This window comes from Ctenopharyngodon idella, chromosome 10, assembly GCF_019924925.1.
Source record: "Ctenopharyngodon idella isolate HZGC_01 chromosome 10, HZGC01, whole genome shotgun sequence".
Taxonomy (NCBI): Eukaryota; Metazoa; Chordata; class Actinopteri; order Cypriniformes; family Xenocyprididae; genus Ctenopharyngodon; species Ctenopharyngodon idella.
This window is the reverse complement of record NC_067229.1, coordinates 28012011-28024107: the sequence shown is the minus strand read 5'-3', so window position 1 is coordinate 28024107 and position 12097 is coordinate 28012011. Positions and strand designations below refer to the sequence as shown.

At 34.1% G+C, this 12097-nt stretch overlaps 1 long non-coding RNA gene across 1 annotated transcript; it reads right to left on the bottom strand.

The window, feature by feature from the left end:
* Positions 1-5989: 5989 nt before the first annotated feature.
* Positions 5990-9889, bottom strand: LOC127521728 (uncharacterized). The gene is made up of 4 exons (XR_007932456.1): positions 9747-9889; positions 8592-9215; positions 7224-7302; positions 5990-6617 (listed from the first exon to the last, which is right to left on the bottom strand). It is a non-coding gene; the product is annotated as an uncharacterized LOC127521728 (long non-coding RNA).
* Positions 9890-12097: the final 2208 nt, after the last annotated feature.

The window sequence follows — 12097 nt, the reverse complement described above, 5'->3', positions numbered from 1 at the left end:
AACCATTAGGTTCACTGATTAAAATACAATACTTCTGACCAAAGATCTCTTTCTTCAAACAGATGAGTGATAAAGAGTCAGTCTTTGGTGAAGTGTGTATAGTTGATCATTTCTGCATACAAGAAAAGCCTTGTCAGCCTATAGTGGCTTCACAGGTCCTCCATTGGCTCATATTGGAAACAGCACCATGCCATGGACAGGAATATTTTCTTTCCTTCTTTAAGACTTGATATTGAATATAAATTGTCGATTATGAATACTTTGTACTGACTAGTATCAAATAATTTGGTGTCTGTAATCTATTGTTTTGTATATATGCAACTATGAGTTAACAGCTGAATATATATGAACATTGTATGTGATCGATGGAGTCAGAGGTGAAAAATCTCAGAGAGAGAGATGCTGACCTCTACTGGTTCAAATCTGTCATTGAAATTTATTTTCTGCACTGTAAAATGGGCTTGCTATATTCATAAAAAGTACTATTTCTACCTAAAATGAAAAAATGACAGTCTAATATAGATGAGATGATACCATATGAAATACATTTGATATCACGTGACAGCATTTTTACAGTGTAATAATTCACACATAATCCTTCAGAAGTGATACGTCAGTGGAATTCTCAAATGTACACTGCAGTGTACATTGCAACTGAAAAAAAAAAAATGTTTTCTGGATCATTGAAAAGAAATGATTTCTGAGCTAATGATTTCAGAATTGTTGTGTGAACAGGATATATTTGAAAGGCTAATAATGTATAATTGTTTCTACATTCGTGACATTTTAAAGAAGAGGAAAAACATGAAACACTTTGTGGTTTGGTGTAGGCCTACTAGTTAGCTACTTTGGATATAAAGCATCTGCTAATTATTTGAATAATTAACCAAGTAATCTTTATCCCTGCAAGTAAATGTTGTGCTACTTGTGCTAGCCACTCAGAAAAATCATCATAGACCTCATAATTGACAACAAAATAAAAAAAATACTGAATGTTATTATAAGTATAATGTGAAAGACAAGTGTGTATTTTCATCAAGTGATTTAAACCTATTACATTGGACCCAGTGGTTTTCCATAATTACTGAGGAAAGTCCTGACAACTACACCTGCAGTTTATGGAGACATAAACAAGACCGTAATGATGTCTAGACTTGACAAGATGTGGTCTTACTCTGAGATGCAAGAAGAAGATTTAAAATTGCTTTTACTATAAACTTCAGGAAATCATTTTTGTAACAATTTTTACTTATCTGATTCTGGACAATATGATATTATCTGAACAATGTCTGAATTATGTGTTTTCACTGTAGAATACTGTAATTTAATTATTTCTGCCTTGACTTCACTGTGGTCACGTGTGTGGTAAAATCTGATTGGACAGATTTTTGATGTACTACTCATTTAAATGTACCTATTTCAACATTAAAGCAGAACTGATTGTTTCTCACTTGATGGTAAGTTTACAATCCTTTTGCAATGATATCTCTTCAACAGTCAGGTATTCAGGACTTTGTAACTTTGATGCATACTGTATGTGACATCTGCAAAGAATTATGAATTATCATGACTGACATTCAGATAAGAACTGCATATTATCTATACACTTTTAACACTCAATGACTGGCTTATCAGGCATGCATGATATAATGTTTAGATGGCCTCAATTTGAGCAGCAAATGGCATATACACACTTATAGCTCATTTCCATCTAGTTTAACTTGATGTACTAAAATAACAAAAACTAAAATAAAAATTTATAAAAACTAGACATATTTAAAAAAAAAGCAAATAAAAATAATAAAAAACAGCAAAATTACTAAAACTGTATATATAACTAATTTAAAATATTAATAAAAACTATAATAAAGTCTCAATGCTACTAAAATAACACTGGTGCTAGCCAACTCTGAAATGTAAACACGTCAGTATTATCTTAGTAGGGCTAGGGATTATGGTTGTTGTGGTTTTTAAAGATATTTTATGTATAATATGTATAATCTTAGTGTCTGCCCATTTGATCTGAGTGCAGTTTTTGGCACAACTGATTACACATTTGTAATTGACAGACAGAGGCAATGTGTCAAACTAGCTGGGACGGCACATTTGCAATAGCTGAACGATACTGTTTTCACAGACATCACTTTCTCCAGCTAAATACAGATAAAACAGATATTATTTATCCTTAAAGTGATCAACATATATTCAGTTATACTTTTAGATATCTTTAGGTCATATGGTTAACAATCTTAGGGTCTTTTTTTGACAAACTGCAGCTCTGAGTAATAGTCTTTGTGGTAGGCACATGACTAAATCTGCCAAACCATTGCCCTGCTGATTTTGTTTCATTTTTTTATTATGTTTTTTTTTAATACATTTCTTTATGCTTTGTGAAGCACTTTGCAAAGATATTATTATAATATCTATTGTTGTTGTTGTTGTTGTTTTTAATTGATGTATTTTTTAATGTGCTTTATGTAAAAAATAAAGTGATTTGAAGCTTTAAAAGTGTTTTGGTGCATTTTAGGGTAAAACTTAAAGATGAAGACAGTCATTGTAGTGTTGTCCATCCTGGGTCTTTGTCTCAGCGCTCCAGTAAGTTCCACTAAAAAATCAATAGGTTAAATAGATTAAACATTCAGATATTTATATTATAGATTCAATTAAAATAGAATCATTCTGAACAACGCCTCTGTCTTTATACAGGTGGAGCAAGACACATGGGGAAATAATAGGCCACTAATTGGTGAGGTGAGAAAATTCCTGCATAACATCCCAAAACAATGTATTTACAAGTCTGTCTACATCTTTCTGTGAATGCTGTGTTTACTGATCTAGCTCATTGGTTCTCCACTTGCTCAGACAGACCCCATCACCAGGCATATCTTCTTCCCTGTTCCTAGAGCTGATAACGTCCTTACAAACCCTTATTTTAACTACCAAAACCAATATCCATACTACCCGTACTACTCTGCCTCACTGCCCCTGTTGTTATCAGTCTGCCTCAGAGAAATCCCTGAAACTGCCTGAATCATTACTTCAACAGCTTCAACGGCAGATGCTTCTAATGAAAGCTTTTCATTATGTATATTTCAGGCTGATGCTTGACAAATAACGTCCTTTCATTTATTAAATAAATACCTTTAGTGTGCAATAATGTGATCTGTTTCCAGCTTACTGTATGTGTGTATCTAAAAAGGTTTAATTAAGCTATATCACATGAGCAAGAGTGCGCTTCATCCAGTTATTTTGTCTATACTTGTCTAATTGTTTTACAGTATAAAAGGTGTAAGCTGTAGTGAAATAATTGTTCCTTCTGTACTAAATAAATAAATAAATGTGCCAACTACATAGAGGATATTGGGTTTTGCTTTATACGGTATATGGTTTGATCAGGGTTAATTTCGTCCTCTTGACCCACATTACATTAAAACAGTAAAACCAGTTGACGTGAGGACTACTTATTTTTATGAAAAAAAAAAGAAAGAAAAAAAAAGAGATTCATTAATCACTTGTGGTGTTCCTCAGGGCTCAGTGCTGGGGCCAGTACTGGTGTAACAATTACACTGTAGTGAAATTATTGTTCCTTCGGTACTATATTCAATAAATAAATAAAAAGTGCCAACTAAATAGAGGAGATTGGGTTGGTTGGATATATTGTTTGGTCTTGGTTAATTTCGTCTTCTTGACCCACATTACATTAAAACAGCAAAACCAGCTGACGTGAAGACTACTCATTTTTGTCAAATAAAAAAATAATAAATAAATAAAAAACGTCCCCAGCTAAAATATTATACAAATGTTATCTGCAAAGAAATGAGCTTCATTAATCGCTTGTGGTGTTCCTCAGGGCTCAGTGCTGGGGCCAGTACTGGTGTAACAGTTACACTGAAATTATTGTTCCTTCGGTACTATATTCAGCAAATAAATAAAAATTGTCAACTAAATAGAGGTTTGGTTGAATATGTTGTTTGGTCAGGGTTAATTTGGTCCTCTTGACCCACGACATTACAGCAGTAAAACCAGTTGACATACTCATTTTTATGTCAAAGCAAAAAATAACTTCCCCAGCTGAAATATTATAAATAAATCTGTAAATATTTAAATTAAATGGGTGTTACTTAATAGAGATCGAACACTGTTACATTTTGATATAAGATACCTGTGATTGCGTAAATGTAATAATTATGTAAATTATGAAAAAGTAAGATCAAGTTTAAATAGTTAAAAATGTAAATATTCAAAAATTATTTTAAACTAACAATAGTATTATGAGGCATTGTGAAGGCTAAAATAAACTCAATGTTAAGAGGTGTTGAAGTAGAGAGAATGATGGGGCTTTGTGAGCACAGTTTGATATTCAATCATCACAGGAATTAGCTCTCAGCTGTGTGTTAATGACAGGCCCGCTCATTAACAGCCTATTACAAGAGCACACTGAAAAACACTCATGACAACACTTTGTGAGCATCACACAAACACTGTGCAGCTGAATGAGAACAGCACGAAAGCAACCTGTCTGCTCTTCTCAACAGATTGCTGAAATGAAGGGGAAATTAGGTTCAAATGAGATTTGGCTTATAATGTTAAAAAAGCTAGATCATTGATCTGAAAGAGGAAAAGTTTTCAGTTTCCTCTCTATTTATTTGCTGGAATCACTTTTACAATGCATTCCATGCAAGGTGCAATCGAGAACAAACAGTGCTTACGTTTGCCAGAATTTAAGTAAGTTTTATTTTCTTCAGATTTAGAATCAGTTATTGAATGTTATAGGTTTAATATGTGAATGTGTGTTCAGAGCACAATGATTGTTTGTCCTCCAGTAAAATGAGGTCAGGTTTCTGATAATCGAGGTCACAGCCAAATTTGAGAGTGTATGAACTGCATGCTCTTTGAAATGCTCGATTTGAAACTCTTGATTTTCTCAGAACAAAATAGGTAGTAGTTCATCCTTTTTTGCAACACATGGTCGGTGCATCATCTTCAGAAACCTCAGGAGGACAAATACATTTTATATGAGCTGTTTTGTTTTCAATTCCTTTATCTGAGTTCGCCATTTTTATGACTAAAATTTAGGACATTGTCTGAATATAGTTTGTCTAAAACATGTCTAAAACCTTGATGCCAAGTAAATTTTTTGTAAACTATTAGTTTATAAAACATATCTATATGTATGTCTCATAACAAACAAACAAAGTACACCATATTCATGGATAGTGACAAAATATTAATCACACAGGAAAAAGTATATAACACAGGAACTTTAGATTTTAAACAAGAATTCTGTCTGATAAAGTATTCATGACATAAGCAAAAAAAATATTTTATATAAAATTATATATATATTAATGAAGTTAAATATGATCATGTTTTTATACACACTGACAGTTTTACAATCAATCGCTGCTGCTCGAGACGAATTAGACAATCCTGCTGTGGTTTGTGCAATTCTTGAAACTAGAGCTTTTGCAAAAACAGGAAACAGTGGTTGCTGTTGAACAGGTAAGAAAAAACTAGGGCTGAAAACAACAAGAGTGGTTTTAAACATTCAAAAATAAATTCATGGATGCAAATAAAACAACTGCAGCACTACTTATTGAAACCCAATCTCAAACAGACCAGAACACCAGATGTTTTGTTAATGTGCCTCCATCTGCTTGATGGCTTATTTTTAAGTCTCTAATAACAGTCTTGACTGTTTAAATGCTTAATTGCACACTGATTGTGGATCCCTGCCATTGCCATGACAAGAGGAAAAATCTGTTATTGTTAAAGCTACAGCAATGTTATGCGGTCTTCGTGTTAAAAGAGAGACTGTCTTCAGATGAATAGTGGAGGCCACAGCTGAGGGCAGAGCTGTAATTATACTAAATGATAAGGTCACTCTGAGAAACCAATAATGAACACAAGTGGCCTGTTTGAGATGTGAGGCTTTGATTACAGCTAATGTTATTAACGTGGTTTATTTACACTGAAAAAAATACGATCATGAGACGAACAGTGTGTGCATTTAATCAGAGCAAACTAGTTAGTCAGAAAATATACCCAATACAATAAGAAAATACATTTCACAAACAAACAAAAATTACATTTCTAGGACATCACTTCCAGCCTTCATAGTAAAACTTTCAGAAAGTCTCGCCACTCTTAAAAGTAAAGGTTCTCTATTGGCATTGATGGTTCCATGTAGAACCTTTAATATCTATGGAATCTTACCATTTCACAAAAGGTTCTTTGTAGTGGAAAAAAAGGTTCTAAAAATGGTTCTTGAAGGATTCTTTGAGGAACCAAAACTGGCTCTTCTATGGAAGAGTGAGAACCCCCTTTTGGAACCTTTATTCTTAAGAGTGTACATTTGAAAAACTTCTTGATGATTCTCTTCAGTGTATGATCTATGTTTAGGCGATTTAGATGAAGATTGACGTGGCAATTTTGAGGCCAAAATACATAATCTGATGCCATCGTATTCATTGCTAAAGAAATGTGTGTAGGTTGTTCCTCAGAAATTAATGTTTCTTCATGAACACTTCCCTTTTTAACCATCAAACATTGGGTTGAGAAAATTCCCCACAGTGCTGTGATCAGTATCATCCAAAAGGCGTCCGTAAGAAGAACGTCTGTAACACACAAACAAACCATAAGGCCACTGACTTAACTGCAATAACTGCAAAAATAAAATGTGAATTTACTTTCCCATTTATAGCTTATAATAAAGGGTTAAACTCATAATATTCACCCCAAAATTTACAGACAAAAATATTAAATTATATTTTGCATTAACATCATACATTTTTAGACATTTTTGTGACATTATTTTCATGCGATTCAAGCACATTCCCCCCCCAACTACTGTAATGCAAAGTATTGTCCTTCTCATTCATAATTTATTACAATCAGCAAATAATAAACTCACTACAATAAATACTACCATGATGTATGTATAAATACTTCACAATTTAAGTATAATGCAAGAAAATAATATATTTTTATTTTTCACATTTTTTTCTTCATAATGAAATGTAATCATTAAAAATATATATATTTTATAACATTTATAACACAAAACTTAATTATCCTAAAAAAATACATTATTTTATCTTTGCACAATATATTTCTTTTTAATATATAAAAATGATCAGCTCTGTGAGATTCACCCTAAAATGCCTTGGTAGAAAAAATAAAAGAAGATAACTACAAATAACTGCATTTGCTGCTTGACTCACCGCATTTTGAAGTAGTACGCCCCACCAAGTAAGATTAATACAATGACAAGGAAGCCAATTACGATGGCAGCAACACTTACTAAAAAGGAATAAGGACAAGATTTAGTTTGCTCAATCATATATGACATATAGTGAAAGCTATTTTAGGCATATTAAGAATAATTACTATATTGTTGGTATTATTTACAATTCATATCAAGCAAAACATTAAAATCATGTACAAAAATAAGTATACTAAAAAGACAAATCTAACTGAGGCTGAGTGTAATTTTCTTACACTCTTTCTTTTCACATACAGTGTCCCTAGAATGAATTTAGATACTTCAGACACACTTAAAATGTGATTTTCACCACACACACACACACACACACACACACACACACACATACACTCTTTTCAAGCAAAATGTTTCAAAAAAAGAAGTGTCAGGTTTGAAATGACACAAATGTTATAGTGTTCAAAATGAAGACAAGAAGTATTGTTCCATTTTGTGGTTATCACACGCTATTGGATTGTCCAGTTAATGTGATGAACTACACCTGTGGTTCCTCTACTACAGTGTATGTGTGAACTTGACTTCATACATCCAATAAAAATCATTTCAATACCAGCTAAATGTCAAAAGTTAGTTCTGAGAAAATCTCTAGTAGCATTTGTTTGCAGATGACACTTGTTTTGTTATTCAGTGCAATGAAGTGTCCAAATGCCATTATTTGAGTATAAAGTACAAATAACACCTACTTAGATTCTATAAAAAGGGTCATTTACAAGAAAAGGCTAGGTAACTGTTAATGGTTCAATCACTCAGTTACTGTATTAAATATTAACTTTGAAGAACACTCTTAAAGTGTTTGGGAATCAGTGGTTTGGATATGTTGACTACAAAATAATACATTCACTTGCTAAAAACACTAAAATGTTTGAGACCTGCCTCTGACCTTGATCAATATCTAAGAATTTTTGTATTTGGCAATATAGTTTTATTACAGGCTTAAGGAATAAAAGATGATAATGATGGTTTTATGGTTTAGCTAGAGAAAGTCATCTTACTTTCTTAAATTTTCATACTAAAATTTCATCTTTTAGGGTCACTTTAGTTGTTAACCTCAATAAATTAGTTTGAATTTTAATTTACATGAACTGACCAGGTTTATGAAAACCATAAAGGAAACTATAGATAAAGTCTTATAAGGAAATAAAATACACCTTTGACCTACTTAAGATCTGGAGCAGAAGGTCAGGAAACAATCAAAACTTTGTGTTCATACAACTAGATAAATTGGTCAACAGGAACTGAAACACTGTATTAAAATTCTTTGTGATAAAATGAAATATTTACACAAGTTGCAAAAATTATGAACTCGTACCTGAGCTCAGGGCCTCTGGGTTCTTCTTTTCTTGTTCAACACTATCTTTGTCTTGTGTTGAGATGGTTTTCGTTTTTTCGGTTGTCATTACTACACTAGTAGAAGAGGACACCGGTTTAGTTGTAATAGTTGCCGTAGATGTAGTTTTGGCACTAGCAACAACCACTGCCGTGCTCCCCAGCGTTGTTTTCTCTGAGGTAAGACTCGCTGAAGAGGATGTTGTGTGAGTTTCAGTCACCAAACTCGATGTGATTGTGGTCGACGCGTTAGTCGCATTATTGACTACGCTGGTGAGCTCAGTTGCTGTAGAGGTAGTATTATCGCTAGAGGTTGTATTTGACGTTGTCTGAGCTGATGTAGAGTCGTTCGTAGTGCTCGAGGAAGACGTAGGTAAATCAGTTGGTTTTTGATTTGTACTGACGACCGTTGGGAAAGACTGATTCGTTGTTAGTCCCTCAGTGACATTTGCTGATGCTGTGTACGTAGAAGGCAATGCCGATGAACTCGATGCTGTAGTTGCTGCTGCTGTAGATGTTTCAGTAGTTGCTGCTGTTGCTGTCGATGTGCCAGTAGTTGTTGTTGCTGTCGATGTGCCAGTTGTGCTGCCAACAAATATCATCCAACCTTCATGTCACAACAAACAAAAACAACGAAAAAGCCACAAAAATTCTACATTAACTTACGCAAAATACATTAATAATGTCAACAATAATCACCAAAACTGAGACTACACCTTCTAAACAGGAAATACAATAAAAAACTTACGTGAAGTCGCTTTCAGTAGTTGAACATTACGTTTAAATTCAAATCACTACATTACACACCTTATAAAAACTAAAGTAACACGTCCAGTACACTCATGATCTACACATACCTACAGTGACGTCAAAGGGCAATTTTAGGCTACATGTTTTGAATGAATTGGTAGGCTAGCCTAATATTTAATATTACAATGTCCATTACACATGTCACATGTAAATATAACCTAATTGCTTACAACAGAAATGTCATTTCAAAGTAAAGGTTCATAAAATAATTATTGGGTAATAATCGTACTTATATATTGTCGATAATTTATAATAAGTAGCTTTAACAGTAAATATATCCTATATATCCTCCTAAGTGAACACTATAATGTAAACATTATAAACATACCTGCTAATATCACCACCGTTGAAAAGTACATCTTCATTTTCCTTCCTCTTTCGCTTCTAACGCTGCGACTGTTTAACAGTTTCTCTATCGCACTGTAACACATGTGAGTGACAAGAAGGAAATTCACACGCACAGGTCGTGAGCGCGCAGGCGTGCACGCCTCCGGTTTACTGCGAGTGTGACCTCTTCTAATAATACCATGTCAGATGAACAAATAAACAGGTGGGCAAATGTGCTTTCGAGGCAGTTAAAATGATGTATTGTAGCCTATATAAAGTGTAGGCTAGTGGCACGAATTATAAACAATTTATCGTAGGCTAAGAGACCAAAGAAGTGCAATGTGTGTTATGGCCATACCTCACCACTAGGTAGAAGCAAATCTAAGGTAATGCATAGAGGATTCACTGAGACCTCTCTGTGCACTTAAAATGTTAGTTCACCCAAAAATGAAATTCCTTTCATTAATACTCACACTCATGCCATTCCAAACCCGTAAGACCTTCGTTCATCTTCGGAACACAAATGAAGATATTTTTGATGAAATCCAAGAGGTTTTTTTTATCCTCTATAGAAAGCAACGAAATTACCACATTCAAGGTCCAGAAAAGTAAAAGTAGTAAAAGCATCATTAAAATAGCCTAGTCAACGTGACTACAGTGGTTCAACCTTAAAGGGATAGTTCACCCAAAAATGAAAATTATTCCATGATTTACTCACCTTCAAGCCATCTTAGGTGTATATGACTATCTTCTTTCAGACGAACACAATCCGAGATATATTTAAAAGTATCCTTAGTCCTAAAAAGGTTTATAATGGTTGTGAATGGTAGGCCAAATTCTGAAGACAGAAAAAATGCATCCATCCATAAAGAAAATGAATCCATTCGACTCCCGAGGGTTAATAAAGGCCTTTCGAAGTGAAGGGATGAGTTTTTGTAAGAAAAATATCCATATTTAAAACTTTATATATTCAAACAACTAGCTTCCGGTGAAAGACCGCACGCAGAATGCGCAAGTCGACTTGCGCCAAATGAGTAATCCTCTGATGTGATGTATAACGCAGGATGTAACGTTAGGAGTATAAGCTTAGACGCCTTTCGTGGTTCAAACAAATACGGCTGGGCAACAAGCTCAAGGTCCTCTTCTCTTATATCGAAATCCTCCGACATTTCTCTTTAAAATTTCTCATTTTAAACTTCTAATTCGTGACCAGTGTTTTGTTTTGCTTTCTCCTCTGCGCCTCCGCGTGCGTCATCGCGTCAGGTCAAAGGTTGGTCTTCCACCCAAATTGACGTGCACAGTATGCATACAGTCGTCCGCCGGAAGCTCGTTATTTGAATTTATAAAGTTTTAAATATGGATATTATTCTTACAAAAACGCATCCCTTCGCTTCAAAAGGCCTTTATTAACCTTCCTGAGTCGTATGGATGCATTTTTTCTGTCTTCAGAATTTGGCCTACCATTCACAACCATTATAAACCTCGGAGGACTAAGGATATTTTTAAATATTTCTCCGATTGTGTTCGTCTGAAAGAAGATAGTCATATACACCTAGGATGGCTTGAGGGTGAGTAAATCATGGGATTATTTTAATTTTTGGGTGAACTATCCAAAACTATCCATTGCAAAAACAAAACAAAATAAAGACTTTATTCAGCGAATTTGTCTCTCCCCTGCCATTCTCCTACGCTATTTACGTTGCAGCACTTCCAGGTTTTACGTCAGAACGCCGGCTCTGTATTGGCAGACGCTGTTCACGTGAGCAGCATGATGCATGGTGTAATGCTGACGCAGGAGCTGGCCAATACTGAGCCGGCATTCGGACGTAAACATGGAAGCGCTGAACTGCATTCACTGCATCAACTGTGTACGAGACTGACAGGGGAGAGAGGAATTTGTTAAATAAAGTCATTGCTTTTGTTTTGTTTTTGCACACAAAAAGTATTCTCGACGCTTCATAACATTAAGGTTGAACCACTGTACTAGTCACGTTGACCATCTTAACAATTTACTTTTCTGGACCTTGAATGATGGTAATTTCATTGCTTTCTATTGAGGATAAAAAACCCTCTTGGATTTCATCAAAAAATATCTTAAATTGTGTTCTGAAGATGAACGAAGGTCTTACGGGTGTGGAACGACATGAGGGTGAGTAATTAATGACAGAAATTTCATTTTTGGGTGAACTAACACTTTAAAGTCACCATAAAAATCAAAATTGACAATTCATATTTTTATGGAATACCACAGTGTTTATTATAAATTGTTTATCTGTGCACACCACTATTTTTTAATTCTATATAATAATTCATGCACCTCGTAATCTTTAATCAAAATAACTTCCCCTCCCT